Raw genomic sequence first — 18,347 nt, 5'->3', positions numbered from 1 at the left:
AAACATAGATTTTGTGTTTATGAAAATTTTTAATTTTTATCTTAAATTTTATTTAAATTGTTGCGTTTCATGATTTTTTTTTTTTTCAATATAAGTACACATTATATATGTATTTAATTGTCATCACATTTTAAAGTAGAAATATAAGATAATAAAAAATAATTTAGCGCAAAAGACAAAAATTATTTTTTAAAAGTAATCGAAATCGTTTTCTAAATGAAACACGTACAAATACAACAAAAAACACGCGCCAAAGATAAAGTAGAAACAAATAGAATTGAACGCGCTTTCAAACAACACTGTGGTATACTTATAGTTATTCACCATAGTGGGTTAAGCATGTTAATTTCTCATAGGGAGTGAAATTTTGTTGAAATTTTCGGCGTATTCTACTTTTAAGTATGCATACAAACGATATTAAAGAAATAAATATGCTGAAATTAATATTAAGGCACAGAGCTTATGACACTTTCAATTCTAATTTATAAAAATAATGTGAAAATAATAATATAATAAAAATTTTTAAATAAAAAAACTTAAAAATTGAAAAAAAAATTCAAATCAGATAATACTATATGTATAGGTATAATAAGCAACAAAGAAACAGTAGCTACTGAATAAATGAAAAAAATATATATAAGAACTTAAAAAAATGAAAACTTTTAAGTGTTTTCAACTTCAAAAGGCTTTAAAATATAGTAAACTCGTTGTAAATAATAACAAATCCGTACTTACATTATTAAAAACACAAATACAAATTACATACAAAAAAACACAAAATTATTACTGCATAAAAATTTAAAAAAACCAAGTTCATAAAATATAATTTTTTTAACAGAAAAATTTTCTAAAGATTATGTTTCATTACTTATATAAACTACGTATTACATTAGTTCAATAAAAATATATGTCAAATATAAAAAGTTTTGTATTATTAAGCGACGCGTGCGCATATTTTTGAAGCACTTTTTAAGTTTTTATTTATTTAACAATTTGGGAAGCATTTTAAACAACGTAACATCAGGACGGTCCAGGCGAAAGCTGTTTCGATTACACCTTGTAAATCGCTTCAAAGCCTTTTCTCTCAGTAGTGGGATTTGAGTTCACACTCCCACGATGATTGAACAGTTTACAAACGCATTGATCCAAAGCCATGCCTTTGTTGTTGTGCGGGTCCGAAATCTACTTCCGAGAGAGAGAAAAGGCTTTTAAGAGATTTACAAGGTATAATCGCTGTCGCACTGTCCGTGGTGATGTCACGTTGTCTGCTCGCTTAATAAGGTAAACAGACAGCGCTGATTTATGCTTTGTATTTCTATAAGTAGAACAAAGCAAACCCTGTTCTTAAAATGAACCACCAACAACAAAAGCGTAGCTTTGGTACAAGCAAGCACACCAAATATAACTGTACAAAGAACAAATCTATGCAAAAGAAGCCATTTGGGAAAAGTTACACAACAACAACGGCATGGCTTTGGTTGAAAGTACTTAAAACCAGTTCAATCCTCGCAGAAGCGCGGGTTTGAGTCCCACTACAGGTAGAAAAGGATGAGAACTGAAGAGACTTACAAGATATAATCGAAACAGCTGTCACTTTTTCGATCTGTTGTCACGTTGTTTAAATTTTTACTGAATTATTGAGTAAATATAAAAAGTTTTGTAATAACATAAAAAATTTTAAGAAACACCGAATTTCTTTAAAAAAATATATATATTTTTAAGTACATCGTCAGTAAAACTTTGCATACATCTTCATCATCAAGCAAAATTTTTATTTACAATTATTTCATATTAATATTTATTCTACATAAAACAACTTTGTTAAAACGAGTAAAGCGCTATATTTAAAAAAATAATAATTTTTTTTAAACTTACTCAATTTAAAAAAAAAAAATATCGTTAGTTGTGTGATTTTTTCTTTTTTTTAGCAAACACGTATTAAATACTCACACAAACGCACAAAAATATCACATACACACACAAGTCGGCAATTTGCCTCAAATTGTTCGAATATAAATATTTATTATATTTGTAAGATATCGTTGCCATTCATTTTGTTGTTAAATCGATTAGATAATTTTGAAAATTTTATAAATTTTAAATATTTATTAAATTAATTATTAGTATAAATAACAAAAAGAAAAAAAGTATGCAAATGGCAGCAAGCAAATTCATAAACTAAATAATATTTAAAACCAAAATAGCAGCAAACAAAAAAAAAATACGCAAAATTAGTGAAAATAACATATATAGGAATGCTAAAATAAATTTCAAACTCAACTTCAAATTCTCATCGATTCAATAGTATGTATGCCATGCAAAAATAAATAAAAATATACATAGTTTATAAATCTTGTAAATAAAAGTCGAAAAAAGAGCTTTGGCAGGATAAAAAATAAAATAAAATATGGAAGTTTATTAAAAATGGGAAAATAAAATCGTCTCAATCAAAAAATATACCACAAAAATGTTTGACTTTTTATTTAATTTCCGATTTTTCAGCGTATTATTAAGCAAAATCGATCAAACTTTAGGAAAAAAGTTGCAAATACGATCAATTTCAGACAAATACTTCCGATGGTACTAACAAAATGCCGTTTTTACCAGCTCTGAAATCCAGCAAAGTAGCACTCTTGCCAATAAATGCTACATTGGACTAGGTAGGCAACTGAAAATTAAAGTCCTCTTTCGGCAAACGAAAATCATGCTCTACAAGTAACTTATCGTACTCATCCTGCTATATAGTGCAGAAGCGTGGAACGTCAAATGAGGCGACTCTAGAAGTGTTCGAGAGAAAAGTTCTTTGAAATATTTACGAAACTCTACGCGTTGGCGATGACGATTATCGAAGAAGATTTAATAATGAGCTGTGCGAGCTTTACGCAAATAAAAGATGACAATCTGGCTAAGAAAGTATTTTATTGGAACCCGCCTATGGAAGCAGAGGAAGAGGACGACGCCACCTCGCTGGAAGGACCAGGTGGAAAACGACTTAAATATCCTTGGTGTGACCAATTGGCGCCAGCTAGCCCTGTAAAGAAGCGACTGGCGCGCCTTGTTGGCAGCCATAACCGTTTAAACGGTTAAGCACCAATTACCTAAGTAAGGTATCGACTATTATCTCTACACATAAACGAGCCAAAATTAAAATAGTAGTAAACAGTATGGAGCCCAGTAGCTAAGCAACACAAATTTCATCTAAACTATCCCTCAGGAAAGCAATCAGGTGGTTACTGAAAGTTGGTGTGGTGTATCAAAAAGTGGTTGTAAGCCTGGAATCAAGAGAATAAGTTTGGCATGAAGACAACATGCCAACATTATAGCGCCACCTGATTTCTGAAAGTTGAGGGAACAGAAACGTGAGTATAATTGTTACCGTGAATAAGAAACTTGACATACCAAAAAATTGAGATTTTGAATACAATTTTAAGAATTGGATTCTTAATCTTGAAAAAATTAGCTGAATTCGAATTGGCGAACGACGATGTCGAAGTCTTATCATTTGACATATGTTTACGAAGGATATAAAGAGCTCTTCTTAAATACCGCCGAAATAGAATATCGACTGTAGTATGAGTAAAGAAAGCATACATTGCATACTACTCGTGTCAGAGAATAGTTAGCAGGAGCTGGGGCCTATGGTCAAAGTTTATGATGTGGCTCTACACAGCGGTCATATGACCCATCCTAGCGGACGGAGCATTAGTGTAATGAACAGCATTGGACAAGCAGTACATTATAAAACTTAACTTAGGTCGGTTCCAACGCAGGCTTTAAATGTTAAACAGCTGCCATTTGATCTCCACATACATCTGACAGCTGCAAGCTCAGACAGCAGATTAAGGAAGTGTAGAAGCTGGAACGATAAGCTGTATAGCCGCAGCGGTATCCCAACTATGCACTCCAATGTGGATGCGACAACAGATTACCTTTGAACTTTGACAAGGATTTTAAGGGGAGATGTACCTCATGAACAGGCGACAAAGTTTACAAAATGGCCTGCGGTGTTGGTGCGCGGGTTTTCTCCTCTACAGCTAAAAGTTGCAATATGCACCCGTCTTCCAAACTCAGCTAGTATCTTCCAAACAGGGATATTATGTATAGAGATGGCCTATATTTCCCTGTTAGACATTCGGGTAAGCAAACCTTTCGCGCATCACACTAGCTTATATACCCAATCATAGGAAGATTGCCGTCAATGAGAACAGTTGCGGAGACAGTCACGGTGCACCGGCCACATTCATCAATAAATAGTGATATTATTATCAATCTCAGGAAAACCGTAATTTGCAATTGATAGTCTACGCATACCTTCAAAATCAAGCAACAAAGGCCTGAGCACAACCACAGAAGAACAGAGTCTCTACTGAATATGCCTATGAAAGAGATACTCGGGATCATATTTACTATAACAGGACACTAGCTGTTTGGTACATACGCGGAAAGAATGGAAATCTCCTTCAACGACAGGTGAAGGATCGCAAGTGCGGCTGGTTGTAAGGAGACAGCCACCCATTTCCTCTGCGATTGCCTAGCACTAGCAAACATGATATCCCGCGCTCTAGGCAGTTTTGTGCTCCGCGACCTATGGACGCAGTCAAAATGCTTCATAAAAAACATCAGTACGTTAATTGATCTAACCATATTTTTCGAAGAAGCACAGGCAGGATACATTATGTAATTGGTTCCAGGAGAATGTGCATCAAAATTGCGTCGTAAGCCCTGTTTGAGTGCGGTCACTCCCCGCCGGGCATTACAGCAACCAACCAAACAAGAAGTATTTAAGAATTGTCGAGATCTTAATTACATTCTTCCTTAGAGGAGTTCCAAGACAAATGGGCATGTGATCTTCAAGATCTATTGAAACGATCTCTTTTTAAAGGGACATTTTTTTAAGCCCCACATCAGCCAAAAACATGCAACCTGTACGTTCCAATACTTCATTTATTACGAGCTCTCTTGTACTTAAATACTGATTCAGTCATCTTGGAATTGTTTGATGGCTATGCTAGTTTTATAGCGGCTGTGGTATGGTGGTAGTGTGCCCGTCTACCACACCGAAGGTTTTGGGTTCATGGTCCGGAAATTAAATCCTTGGAAAAAAGCTTTTTCAATTAGAGAAACAATTTTCTAAACTGGGTCGCCTCTCGGCAGTGGTTTGGCAAACACTACGAGAGTATTTCTGCCATGAAAGTTTCTCAGCGAAAATTCATCGGCAGAAAGCATGTTAGTAGGGACAGGTCCCGCTAATTTGTAAGAACAATTAAAAAGTAGCATGACGCGAATCGAAAGTGAAGGTCGGCCTAAATCTCTTCGGATTCATATCGCGCCTTGTTTTTATTTACATTTTTATGCTAACTGAATAAGGTTTATTAGATTCCATTTTAATTGAAGAAGAAGGAACTTAGTCAGATTTCAGTATAGTCTTCATATATGGCACAAAGCCGAACCTAGAAAACGTAACCTCGAGAAAATATAGTCCGAAAATAAAAAAGTATTTGTTTGATTTATTAATATCCAAAGAATTATCAAGGCATACTAGCGTACACCAAAAAAGTTGGAGTTCTAAGAAATACAAATTTTGTGAAACTGAGAAACTTCAACGCTTCTAGTATTTGCCAAGAAGACGGAGATATTTCGGGTAGCATTATGAAATCATTCAGTCAACATAAGGTCCTAGCCGACCGGGCAGTACAACCTAACCAACCGGTTTCCAAAATATATTCATTCGAAAAATTACCGGTTTCAAAAATAGCTAACTGTTCTCACAAAGGCACCTGATCCTAAAGATGATCTGGTTGCAAAAACATAAAGGTAACCGCTTCTTAAAAAGCAACTTGCGCCAAAATGTAAGCGGTTTCAAAAAGTAACAGGTTCCAAAACAGTAACCCTATCTACAAAAGTAACCGAATCTTTTAAGTAGTAACTGGTTCAAAAAACTCTCTAGTTCCCGCAACAGTATCCCGTTACAAAATCTATCGGTTCCAAAAAGTAATCAGTTCCAATGTAAATCTGATACTTATTCTATCTGACAGAAGTAGTAATAATTCAGTCAGGCTTACTGTAAATTTGTCCCAAAAAATTTCCAAATGCATCAAAAATCTTGTTGTCGCTGATACCACGCCAAAGGCATATTTCTAATTTCTCAAGATGCTGTTGTTTCTCAATTTCCGCCCTTTTACACTCAGTACGTTTTTCACTAAGCTGCTACTGGTGTCACACTTCTATGCCGCTCAGGACTACTTTATGACATTGTCCGAGCATTTGCCTGTTGTACTGGCTCCAACGTGAGCTAATCTGGAGAAGGCATATTCAACCCCGTTGTTTTTGTTGTTGTTGTTGTAGCGATAAGGTTGCTCCCCGAAGGCTTTGGGGAGTGTTATCGATGTGATGGTCCTTTGCCGGATACAAATCCGGTACGCTCCGGTACCATAGCACCATTAAGGTGCTAGCCCGACCATCTCGGGAACGATTTATGTGGCCACATTAAACTTTCAGGCCATTCCCTCCCTCCCTACCCCCAAGTTCCATGAGGAGCTTGGGGTCACCAGAGCCTCGTCTGTTAGTGAAACAGGATTCGCCGCGGATAGGTGAGGTTGACAATTGGGTTGGGAGAAGCTATATATTGCGCTGGCAACCTGAAAGGTTGCGCTACACAGCTGTTGAATCTGGTATTTTAGTCGCCTCTTACGACAGGCATACCTACGGCGGGTATATTCTGATCCCCTAACCCGCTGGGGTTATTCAACATCGTCTACCTCTTCAATACTATGCATGCACTTCGGGTTTCCAATCTATATGACCGCTTGAGCGATAAAACTCCAATTATTTTAGTGCTCATTAGCATCTTTTAAAGTATCTATGTCCAGACGGAATCAAAATATGATCAGCACCAAACGAACTAAGAATCGAGCAAGGGCTGTTGTTCGTTATACTTAAAACATGCAATAATGCGCACTTATAACAGTCCGACTCTCTTTTCTGTTACGTTTGTGTGATCACGGATCAATCTCAATTTGAAATGCATTTGAGAATTAACCTTATTCTCAAATGTAAATTCTGATATAAATGCTGATAGCACTTTCCAACTAAAACAAATTTTTTATATGGTATTACTTTATTTCTCAAGTTGAGCAGTCTCATTTTCTCAACCACCTCTCACACATAGCCGGAAGGAAATGGAATGGATGGCAAAGCGAATTCAACTAATTCGCCGTGCAGAAGAATGTCAAGTCAAACAGAAATTTTTATTGATTTCGATTGACTGACATATTGTTCTTCAAGGCGTTGTATGGGAAATAATCAAGAAGAAGCAATCAGCTGTTGTGATAACAACACCTGGTAAGTGTAAAGGCCGAATATGGTTAGACTAGCGGCGAATATTTTCCGACCAATAAACGAAATATCCTTCTCAAATGATTCGCAAATAGTAAACAAGTTGAAAATTAACTTTTAAGTAAAACTTGAAAAAACGTTTAATTTCAAACGATAAGCAATGTCGAAAATCAAATCGATATTTAACGTTTTTTCCAACCTTTGAGAATTGTTGTGCCGCTGTTTAGTGGGAAGCAATTAAACAAACAAAAGCTGTGTATTAGACTGGGTCGATATATTAACCGATATCACGCCATCGATTTTTCTATAGGATATGGGCTCAGGAAAAAAAGTTCCACTACGCATACCTAAAAAAAATTATTATCGAGCCTGCGAAATTTCATTTTTTTGACTTTTTTCCGACTTTGATTTTTAAAAAAATTCTTTTAATTGTTTTTTCAAAAAACTGTTATCGACAACGTTTCTAGCGGACATTTTTGGGTCGGACAGGGTATACATATGACAATCTTTTTAGTAGGTAATGAAAAAAACCTTAAAAACCAAAGTCGAAAAAAGTCAAAAAATGAAATTTCGCAGGCTCCAAAATTATTTTTTTGGGTATGCGTAGTGGAACTTTTTTTCCTGAGCCAAAATCCTATCGAAAATTCGATGGCGCGATATCGGTTAACTTTCGTCCATACAAATTGACCCACCCTACTGTGAATATCACATAAACAATTTTTTTACTTCTTGCATGTGAACTATTGCATATGTGCTGGTCATATTCCCGCCAAAATTTAACGGTTATTTCACATACATATGCTTGCTCTCCCCACAACCAAGTTCACGTCAGTCAAATTACAAAAAATAATTAAGGTCAACAACCACAAAGCAGGGGTAGAAGTCTTCAGCAATACATGTACCTACATATATGTGTGTAAATATGTTTATGCGCCGGCGAACCGGCAAGACAACAGGTTCAAATGATTTGGGAATGCATAGATACACAAAACATTTCACTTCACGTAATATTCACCCCTCATTGCATCAAGTTCCTGCTCTGTGCAGCCGTTACAAACGCGACGACCTATAATTACAGTGCGACCTGCCGCCAAACTCAATGCGCTCAACTCACCCAAAACAAGTGCAATGCGATTGCGCGTAGCTGGCTTGAATTTGCCTAAAACTCAGTTGACCAAGTTGAGGAACCTGTCTCTTCTGACTGCATGCCTTTTTGTCTGGCACAGCTGCGCGTAGCAGGTTGTTATCCATTTTTGTTGATCGTTGTATATCTCATTTTTTATATTATTGTTATTTTTTTTAATTTCGGCATGAGATAAATACATACAAACCCGGTAGGTAGTTTCCTCTTGGTTTCGCATGCAGTTCGTTTGGACAATGCACCTGTTAGACAGACGCACGTGCTAACGTAGCCGTTTTAACGCGGCAAGTGTCGACTAAATGCATTCAGCGGCATTTGGTTTAATGACTTGCGATAATTTTATGTAATCGGCAGTAGCATGAAAAATAAAAATATTAATTAAAGAATTTCTCTGAGGGCACAGTATCCAGTGTAAGTATCGCTCTACAAAGAAGTTTGCGGTAGATAATGTATACGGCGAGGCTCATCCTAAAAGAGCACCTGCGTTCCTTGGAAACCTACACAGTTACATCTAAGCTATTGGATGACTGCATTGAAATCCTTAATGAGCTGGAAGCCAAAAACCAGGTTTTGTTAGGATGGGTTCCCGGACATCAGGAACAAGAAGGTAATGAACATGCAGATTTCCTAGCAAAGCAGGGTACTACAGCAGCATTCTATGATCCAGAGCGGACCATAAAAGTACACACCAGGGAAACTTATAAGTAACTGGGAAACAAAACAATTCAGACGTCACTGGATTGACTGCGCAGGGCAAAGATAGGCCAAACTGTTTATACTTCTGGCAACGAAAGTATCAGCCAAACTCATTAATCTAAGCAGGGTGCACCTACGAACTCTCACTGGGTACTACACGGGACACTGTGGTCTACGATATCACCTAAGTAAGTTGCATCTTTCCGATACACAAATCATCCGCTTTTGCAAGCTGGATAATGCAGCGCTGGTTCACATTCTCTGCGAATGCGTCGCTCTGGCAAGGCAGATACTCTCCCATATTGGTGGTGTGACTCTTAATCCCTATGTGATATGGAGTAAAAAGCCTGAAGAGGTACTTAGCTACATCAAAAGCCTCCACATACAAAATTAGGCTGAACGGTACTGCACAATGATCTACACAAATGTCGCAGTGCTTCCAGGCCTAATAATAATCGCTCTATAAAATCGTATGTCGATACCAATGTCATAATATTCAAAAAATATGCTAGCAGACAGAAGTGCTGATACTAACCCCCACAAAGGACAAACACATTTGCCGAGGTAGCCGTGGACTTACAGCATGAGGACCTGATGTTTTGCAACTGGATATGCCTTTAGTTTGTGGGAGACAGGGACTTCCAGGGCTAAAAGCTGACACAATATTCATGCGACCAATCATTAAAATTAATTAAGAGGCGACGATTTAAATATCTACCGAGCTATGAGAGCTGACTGATCAATGGGCAATAGATGTCCAGAAGTAGTTCTCAGAATTTGAGAGGTGTTTTGAACACAACTATGTCCTGCAGGAAGTATGACGCAACGTCAATAAGAGGAAAAAAGTAAAGGTCGCGTGGCTCGATTTCCCCCAAAGAGTTTACCTCCGTACCACACTTCTAGCTAATGGTTGCCAAGGACATCTCCTTATTCATAAGCATGTAGGCGGGAGTACACCAATGGTGCCCTCTGAGCCCTATAGTGTTGATTCTGGAGGTCGCCATTCGCTCTGTTGCTGAAGAAATGGGCAACGCCGTTATAAATAATTTGGCCTACGTTAACGGTGTGGTTCTAAATGCCGATACTCCAGAAAACATGAGAAAACTCCTGGAGGCTATTGCAACCAAATGCGCAAGGCTCCACATATCGGCAAGGGGCAACAATACAACAGCTACGCATTTCCTAGTTCAGGGCATTGGAGCCAGGAGAACATTCTGCTCCCCCAGGAGTACCTACTGGCTTACATATCAGGCATACTCTGGTAAGCACCATAGCTGGCTTGCTGTTCGATGTGCGTGTGCTAGACCGCTCAAGACCTCCGTGGCAGAAAGAAAGACGCTGCGGCAAGTGGCAGACGTGGATAGAGTAGCCTAACGTGGCTGATAACATGCCTCAACGTGCTAGCGCCAAACTTATTTTTATGTCGCTCCACAAGGGAAGTGGGGATTGCTATCTCTGGCCGACATGACAGACCTGTTCATCGTGGCCCAAGCCTGTAGTAATTAACGTGGCGGTATCATCGCTAAGGCAGCATAAAAAAAGCATAAAAATCCGGCATGCCGCATGAATATTGCGGGGTATCTATGCAACAAAAAGACCTGCTTCGCCTGGAGTTAACAACCAGATCGAAGTATTCATGGACATCGTCCCCATCGCAGTCGGAGTTCTAGAACCACTGTGACTAACCTGGCGTTACTGGTTTCACCATTGTCGAGCCAGGAAATGCTAAGCGCATTATCTATTTGCTGCGATTTTGCATGGCGTAGTGATATGAGGGGACTTAGCTAGAATACCAGGAAGCCATCGAAAGACGAGGAAACCCCTTGTATCCCACCACTTTTTCTAGACTGGCAAATCCATGCCCCTGAAGCTGAGCACCAAAAAGACAGCGGCACCAACAGCGACATCCAAGGCTGAATGATCCAAACTCTAATATGTCTTGCAATGTGAGTGTAAGTAGAAAATAAGAGGGCTCACACGATAGCGCCAGCGGTTTAAGACCTGACATCGTCATTTGTGACGATGTTAACCGGCGCATCACCCTGACCGAAGGGCCATTCCATTTGAGAATAGAGTGCAATCTATAAAGGAGGTTCTGCACCAGGGGCCAGAAAAATATCAGTATTTGACTGATGAATTGACTGATGATTGGCTTCGGAGTTGGGGTGAAGGCATTTTTAGTGGGATTCCTGGGCGGATGAGTCCCTGCAAATGAACGAGTCATAAAGAATAAAGTGAGGAAATTCATAATAAGCGACGACCATACGCTGGTTACGCGACAAGCAAGCCCCCCTCCGAAATCGACATTAGACGCCAAACTCCTTAGATGCAGCCAGTCAATGTTTTATTGTGTCTTTTCAGGATTGTTTTTTGTTGTGAATAGTATATGTACGTCTAGCCTTATTGTGAAAAAAATTATAGTCTTATGGCCAGCTCTTTGATTTTCACAAATAGAAAGGAATTATAAATTAAAAAAAAAAAATCTAGCGGTTGGCAGCCAGCGCAGTTTTAAAGTCCAGCGCTGACAATGCAAATATTTGATGAGCTATGACAGCTTAGGATAGGAATCGATAGGGTCCAAACACCTTGCTAGAATCCTCTCAAATGATCAGCTGACTTGGATGTATCAAAACGGCTTTATAAGGGCTTAATGCTGGCCCCCACATTCTGACTGAGCTCTGCAGGACTCGCACTCGCTTCATACCTGTTTTCCAAGCTAGCTAGTGAGAGAACGTTGTCAAGTTCGGCACTAAACAACAAGTAATGCCCGCATAAGGGATCTCTAAGTGGAAATCCGATGGTTAGTTTACCAATACAGATGCGAAGCATAACTTAAGACCTGCAACATCACTTGAGACAAGGATAAATAAGCTATGGTCAAATGCCTGTACCTCTGCTGTCGCTTGTAGAGAAGACAATAGAAATTAGAAAGTTCTATCTGCGTTGGCTTAATTATGGAAACGCTCCATATTTAGAAATTTCCCAATATAAGAAGTCACTATCAGTTCCAACGCAGACGACTGTGTAATATGATAACGCGTTCCGACGTTAACGTTAACCAAACCAATCCGTGGCAACCTTTTTCATTATACGGGATAAGCAACTGCAACTGGACCCCCTCAAGCCGTCATCAATAAATATTCGAAGCTGTTTAGCAAGTCGTAGAAGTTGCTTTTTGAATTGCTTTATCTTTAGAAACTGAAGATGACATAGAACAGAAAGAATCGGCGCCTTTGCAGCCACGTCATTATTGATGGATTTAAATTCGAGTCTGTGAAGGCTTCTTCTATCTGTGAACTAGCACCAACAGCATAAGAAAACAAAGCGCTACAAGCGATGCTTCGGACCCGGACAGCAAAATAAGCTGAAATTCAACGAGCTCAGTGATGGAACGGCACCTGAATACAATCAAAGAATATTGGATAAGGGTACGAATCAGAGAAAGTAATAAAGCCTTTCCGAGTACCGTGCGGCATTAAGAATTGTCTAGCACTCAGAAGCAAAGATGGTCGACCTAACAGACATGCAGAGCGAACGCCGAAGGCAAATCGGCACTTAAACCGGTATGGGAAAATGTAGCTTCAGACGACAGAATCAATACATATAACTCATGAAGTGGCGCTAGATGTTGTTGTTGTTGTAGCGATAAGGACACTCCCCGAAGGCCAGTGTCCAGTACGTTCCGGTACCAAGCCCGACCATTTCGGAAACGATTTGTGCTGACCTTCTAGGCCATCCCGCCCTCCAACCCGCTAGATCCATGAGGAGTTCGGAGACGCCAGAACCTCGGCTGTTAATGTAACAGGATTTGCCAAGGATAGGTGAGGTTGAAAATTGGGGTTGGAGAAGCTATTTATTGCGCTGGCAAGCTGAAAGGGCTGCGCTACACAAACCCCTTGAGTCCGGTATTTTAGTCGCCTCTTACGACAGGCATACCTACCGCGGGTATATTCTAATCCCATAACCCGCTGGGGCGCTAGATCATCCCTTTCTGCGACTTCTAATGTTTCCAATGAGAAACAACCAACTCATTCTGTACGTTGTCCACATTGTGAACTGTTTCAATTAACATGAGTTTATCCCGGCCTTTTGGCGATTTAACTAAGAGGAGAAGTCAAATTTAGCCCAAGAAAAAGAAAGCCTCCTCTTGGATTTGTACACAATGCAAACTTCGAACTACGTAGATCGATTTGTTTACTTATAAATTTACGTCATAACTTGCTCAAAAATGCATGAACGGCTAAGAACACGTCAACAAATTTCCATTTGCTCCCATTAAATAAAGTAAAGAGCGACAGGATACGATTTTTACGCAGTTAAATTATACTCATTTTATTTAAAGGGTATTTCAAGTTGAGACTTCTGTATAGATTTTTTAGCTACCTTGTTTCTAGCTCTGGTCAGAGTCCACAAATATTTTACAAAGCGTTCATCTAATATGAATTAAATGAATTTCGGATTCGGCAATCTTAGATGACAGCTCTTGGAAAATTTGAGATTTTTGGCACAGAGCACAAAGTTTGTAAACAACAACTTCTCTAGTAACTTCGCCCTCGCAAAGGCTGTTGCTAGCTGCAGCAACTCGGCAGATGTTTTAAGCGGCAACGTTGGCATAACAGCCTAGGTTACATAGCGCCGAAAATAGTTTTCCCATAATCGTCACAGCTCGTTATAACTTCTCGGTAGAAGATCGCAAGTTCTGGTCAAATGAAATAGCCTTGCTGAACCAGATAACAGAAAAAAACTACGTATCAGTAATTTTTACGGACAGTGTAGCTTAGCAGCTAAGCCAGTTCTTTTAACACTGCTTTGGCGACAAGATCAGCCATCGACTGCCCTAAACACCACACCGAAGGTTCTGGGTACAAGTCCCGGGAAAAGCAACATCGAAAATTTTTGAAAAAAGTTTTTTCAATGAGAAAATAAATTGCCTAAGCGCGGTTGCTCCTCGGTAAACGTTCCGGGTGTATTTTTGCCATGTAAAGCTTCTCTATGAAAATTCATCTGCCGTTCGGAAGTAGGTTCCGTCCCGACAATTTCTCAGAAATATTAAAAAAAAAAGGAGCACGGCGCAAATAGGAAGATATAGGAAGAGATGTTCGGCCTAAAATCTCTTCGGTGGTTAATCGCGCCAAGTATTTTGTTTATATAACTATTAGCATCCATAAAAATTTAGATTACTCATAGTCCATAAGTTCGCCACTAGCTGTTCAGTGCTCTTTACAGTTTTGTAGCAGTAGCTGTAAGGAAGACGAAGAGTCAACGGTGGTTAATCTCATCTGCAACTGCACGGCGCTAAGTGGTGCAAAGCAGTGTTTGCAGGGGAGCTCCATTTCTGTATAATCTGAGGTAGATCGTGGAGTACGGCTTCCAAGGGTTTAGTAGCGTTTACCAGTTCCTCAAAATTTAACGAAGCGGAAAGGTAATCGTGTCTTTTCGTGGTATCACAATGGGCCTAATGTCGCTCTCCTAAGTGTACCCTATCCCTATGCAACAGCATATTTCCCACACTGTCTGCAAAAAGAGTGTTAATGAATCCCCAGCGGGTTAAGAGACTTTGAATATACCCCCGGCAGATATGCCTGTCGTAAGAGGCGACTAAAATACCAAATTGATTCAAGCGGTTGTGTAGCGCAATCCTTTCAAGGGGTTGCCAGCGCAATATATAGCTTCTCCAACCCAATTGTCAACCTTACCTACCCGTGGCGAATTATGTTTCTTTAACAGCCGAGGCTCTGGCGACCCCAAGTTCTTTATAGATCTAGGGGGTGGGAGGGCGTTATAGTCTAGAAGGTTTCATGTGGTCATACCAAAACGTTCCCGAGATGTTCGGTGCCTGTTACTGGAACGTACCGGATCTGCATCCGGCGAAGGACCATCAACGTCGATAACACTCACCAAGGCTTTCGGGGAGTGTACTTTTCGCTACAACAACAAAAACAACAGAGTGTTAATGATTTTTCGAGAACTCTAGTTGAAGAAACCCTCTAAGGTCTCCTAGATTGTTTCAAGCATTGGAAGTTGTGCCTTACAATCAAGAGGGCTACTTCGATTTTGTCCCTCTGTAGAGCCGGACGCCCGCCGAGCTGTAAAAAGAGTTTCACAGCTATCCACTACAACACCGAACCGTCCAAATTGAAACCCCCTTATCAAAATTACGTGTTGTCCAATAGCTTTATTCGGTGCCAATCGTAAACTGTATTCGACGTGTGCCACAATCCAAGTATAATTATGTTAATGAATGATTGATTTCGTGTCAGACGCATTACTAAGCGTGCAAGAGTGTAAGTGAACAAATGGTCAGCATTAGTAGGTATGTATGTGCACCTGCTGAGGTTAAAAGGCATTCAAGGAAAGGTGAGAATGAGTTAGAATAATCGGCAAAGGATGGAGGACGAGCGGTAAAAGCAGAAAGGAGTGAGTTGATTTTTTTTTTCTTTTTTTTTTAACGGTAATGCTGAGGTGATGTTGGAGTGGGGTGGTGGCGTGATTAAGGGATGACTTTATTGTTGGCAATTAAGAACGGACAAAATTAGGCATACATAAACAACATTCGACGCAGTATATACAAAACTACCCATGTAGATCTAAGTTCGTAAGAAACCCATTAATGTCAAACAATCATTACTTACTTACGAATATTTCAATTTTATGCTTTCACCATTTTTCTCTTCAATCAAAAATCAATTAAATGCAATTTTTTAACACAACCAAATCGTAGACTAATTACTTCCCAAGTGTGGGCGCGTATTTAAGCTTTGTTCGTACACACACAAACACACACACATAAACAAACACACACAAACACACACACACGTTCACCTAATCGAAGCAAGCGCATTCATTGTGTGAGCTTATAAGCATGCATGTTGGTATTGTTGTTGTTGGGTAATATGGGCAAATAAAAAATCCACCTCCCGCAATTACCTGAAACGCATTAGGGAAATGCATGGTATATGTACATTAATTTTTGATTTGCCAGTGTGGTTATTGGCGCCCATAGTAATCCGTTGCCAACGCTGAATAATTAACGAAGGCTGTGTGTGTGTGTGTGTGTGTGCGTATGGAAATATGTACAAGCCTGTACACACAATGTCTAAATAAAAGAAGGACTAACTTGAAACCAACATTGTGGGCACGTTAGGTTGGTTTAAACTGTTCGGTCCATGAGTACACCACAAAGACTGAATAAGTAGATAGTGTTATCAGAAGTTTGTCTAATGACCAAACTGAAAAAACTCCGTCCTCTTGGTAAATACTGGAAGCTTTCTAGGACCTGTTTCACTTGCTGGCGAACATGGGGCTGGAGATGGCTAGGAATAAGATAGAAGTGGTTTTGGTGAGCTCAAAGCGGGCTGTGGCATAGGAGACTATCAAATAAATTCAAAGCTTTTCTTGAAACATCTAGGAGTAAACATTTACTCAAAACTAACTTCTAAGGAGCACTTCAGGGCGGTGTGGAGGAAGTTTCTAGAATTAGTGGAGCTCTCATGCGAATAATGCCCAAAAGCGGCGGCCAGGCGAAGCTACCCGTCCTTAACTTAAACAGCTTGATAATATTATATGCAGCACCAGTATGGCAGACTTCTAACTTGGTCCACCAAAAAGATATACTAACAGCTACCGTATTACTGCTATACGAATAGCTAAGAAAAGCGCAAGGTCACGAACAATAGTTAGGTGGCAAGAACGGCGGGAAGAATCGAGAAAAAAGTGCTGGACCTTCATGCTAGTTCGCAATATAGCGGAATTGTACGAGCGAAAACACGGCGAACTAAATTACCACCTCAGACAGATATTGAGCGGGTATGGCGGCTTTAAGTAGTATCTACATAAGCGTGGGATAGAGGAGGATCCCTTCTGCCCACACTGTCACTCCGAATTGGAAAGCACAGAACATGTAATGTTTTACTGCTCTCGTTTTCACGGCGAAAGTATCTCTATACACAGAGTTTTTGGAGAGGATCCTTTCATTAGGAATTTAGTTCCCCGAATGTGCAGACAAATAGATGGTTGGACTGCTGTGAGCAAGATGGCTTTTATAGTTATGACGCATTTGACGCATGCTGAAAGGGAGCGCAGAGAAATGCGCATGCGAAGTTTTGGCGACTAAAGTTCTTCATAGATCTAGGGGGTTGGAGGGCGGTATGACCTAGGTTTAATGTGGTCATATGAAATTGTACACCAAAAGGTCGTGCTAGTATCTAATAGTGCTTGTTATCTGAACGTATCGGATCTGTATCCGGTAAAGGACCATCAACATCGATAACACTCCCCAAAACCTTCGGAAAGTGTCCGTATCGCTACAACAACAACATCACTAAAATTCTTGTATCTATACAATACTCCATAAGGGATTTGGTAAGTGTTATCCATGTAGCTTGTCCTTTGCCGAACATAGTTACCGAACGTTTGAAGATGAGCACATTAAGGTACTAACCCGACTATTTCTATCAAGAGGTGATACTACGTCGAACCTTCTAAATTGTCTCCTTCTTGATAACTAGATCTATACATAGATAAATATATACCCTGTAGACAAATGTTATATTTTTGGGACTATTTCAGGCCTGTTTCGACAAAATTTTGGGGTAATTTCAAATATTCCAGGACTATTTCAGAAAAATGTTATCACTGTTTATAGGGTAAATTTCAAAACTGTTTCAGGTCAACTCGGTAACATTCCTGGATATCTTCGGATTTATTTTTGGGTTAATTTTAGGGTAATTCCTCAAGTGTTTGTAAGCGTTTTCAGATTGATTTCAAGTTCCATTCGAGACTGCTTCGGGAATGTCTTTGGGATCGGAATCATTTCAACACTATTTTAGAATCGTCTCAATTTTCACCAGTTCAACCTCACTGTTAGAGCAATTGTCACCATTTTGCTGAGGGTGCATATTCATATTTTTGAATAGGCTGAAAATTAATCTGAAGAAGCTGTTGAACTTTTTTCACGCTCAGCAACCCCATGAATCACAACGGACAGAGCTGGTCAGCATCGGCTGCGCTTTTCAACCAATACCCAGCTTGGAATTGATATCATAATTAATGAGTATACATCTGGTGGATATTGAGAATGGGGACGATGTGGTCTGGGTTTTAATCAGGCTGCGCGATATGGGCTATGTGCTTTCTGACCTCAAGCAGTCCAGCAAGTTTACCACCTTTGACTTTA

The 18,347-nt window shown here is 39.5% G+C and overlaps 1 long non-coding RNA gene across 1 annotated transcript in view; it reads right to left on the bottom strand.

The window, feature by feature from the left end:
* LOC137252482 (uncharacterized) overlaps nucleotides 1–18,347 on the bottom strand; it is a 613,814-nt gene that overhangs the window by 525,078 nt on the left and 70,389 nt on the right. The window lies entirely within an intron of this gene.

This window comes from Eurosta solidaginis, chromosome 5 (genome assembly GCF_040869045.1).
Source record: "Eurosta solidaginis isolate ZX-2024a chromosome 5, ASM4086904v1, whole genome shotgun sequence".
Taxonomy (NCBI): Eukaryota; Metazoa; Arthropoda; class Insecta; order Diptera; family Tephritidae; genus Eurosta; species Eurosta solidaginis.
Note: the sequence above shows the minus strand (reverse complement) of the source record. Positions and strands in the feature narration are given on the sequence as shown.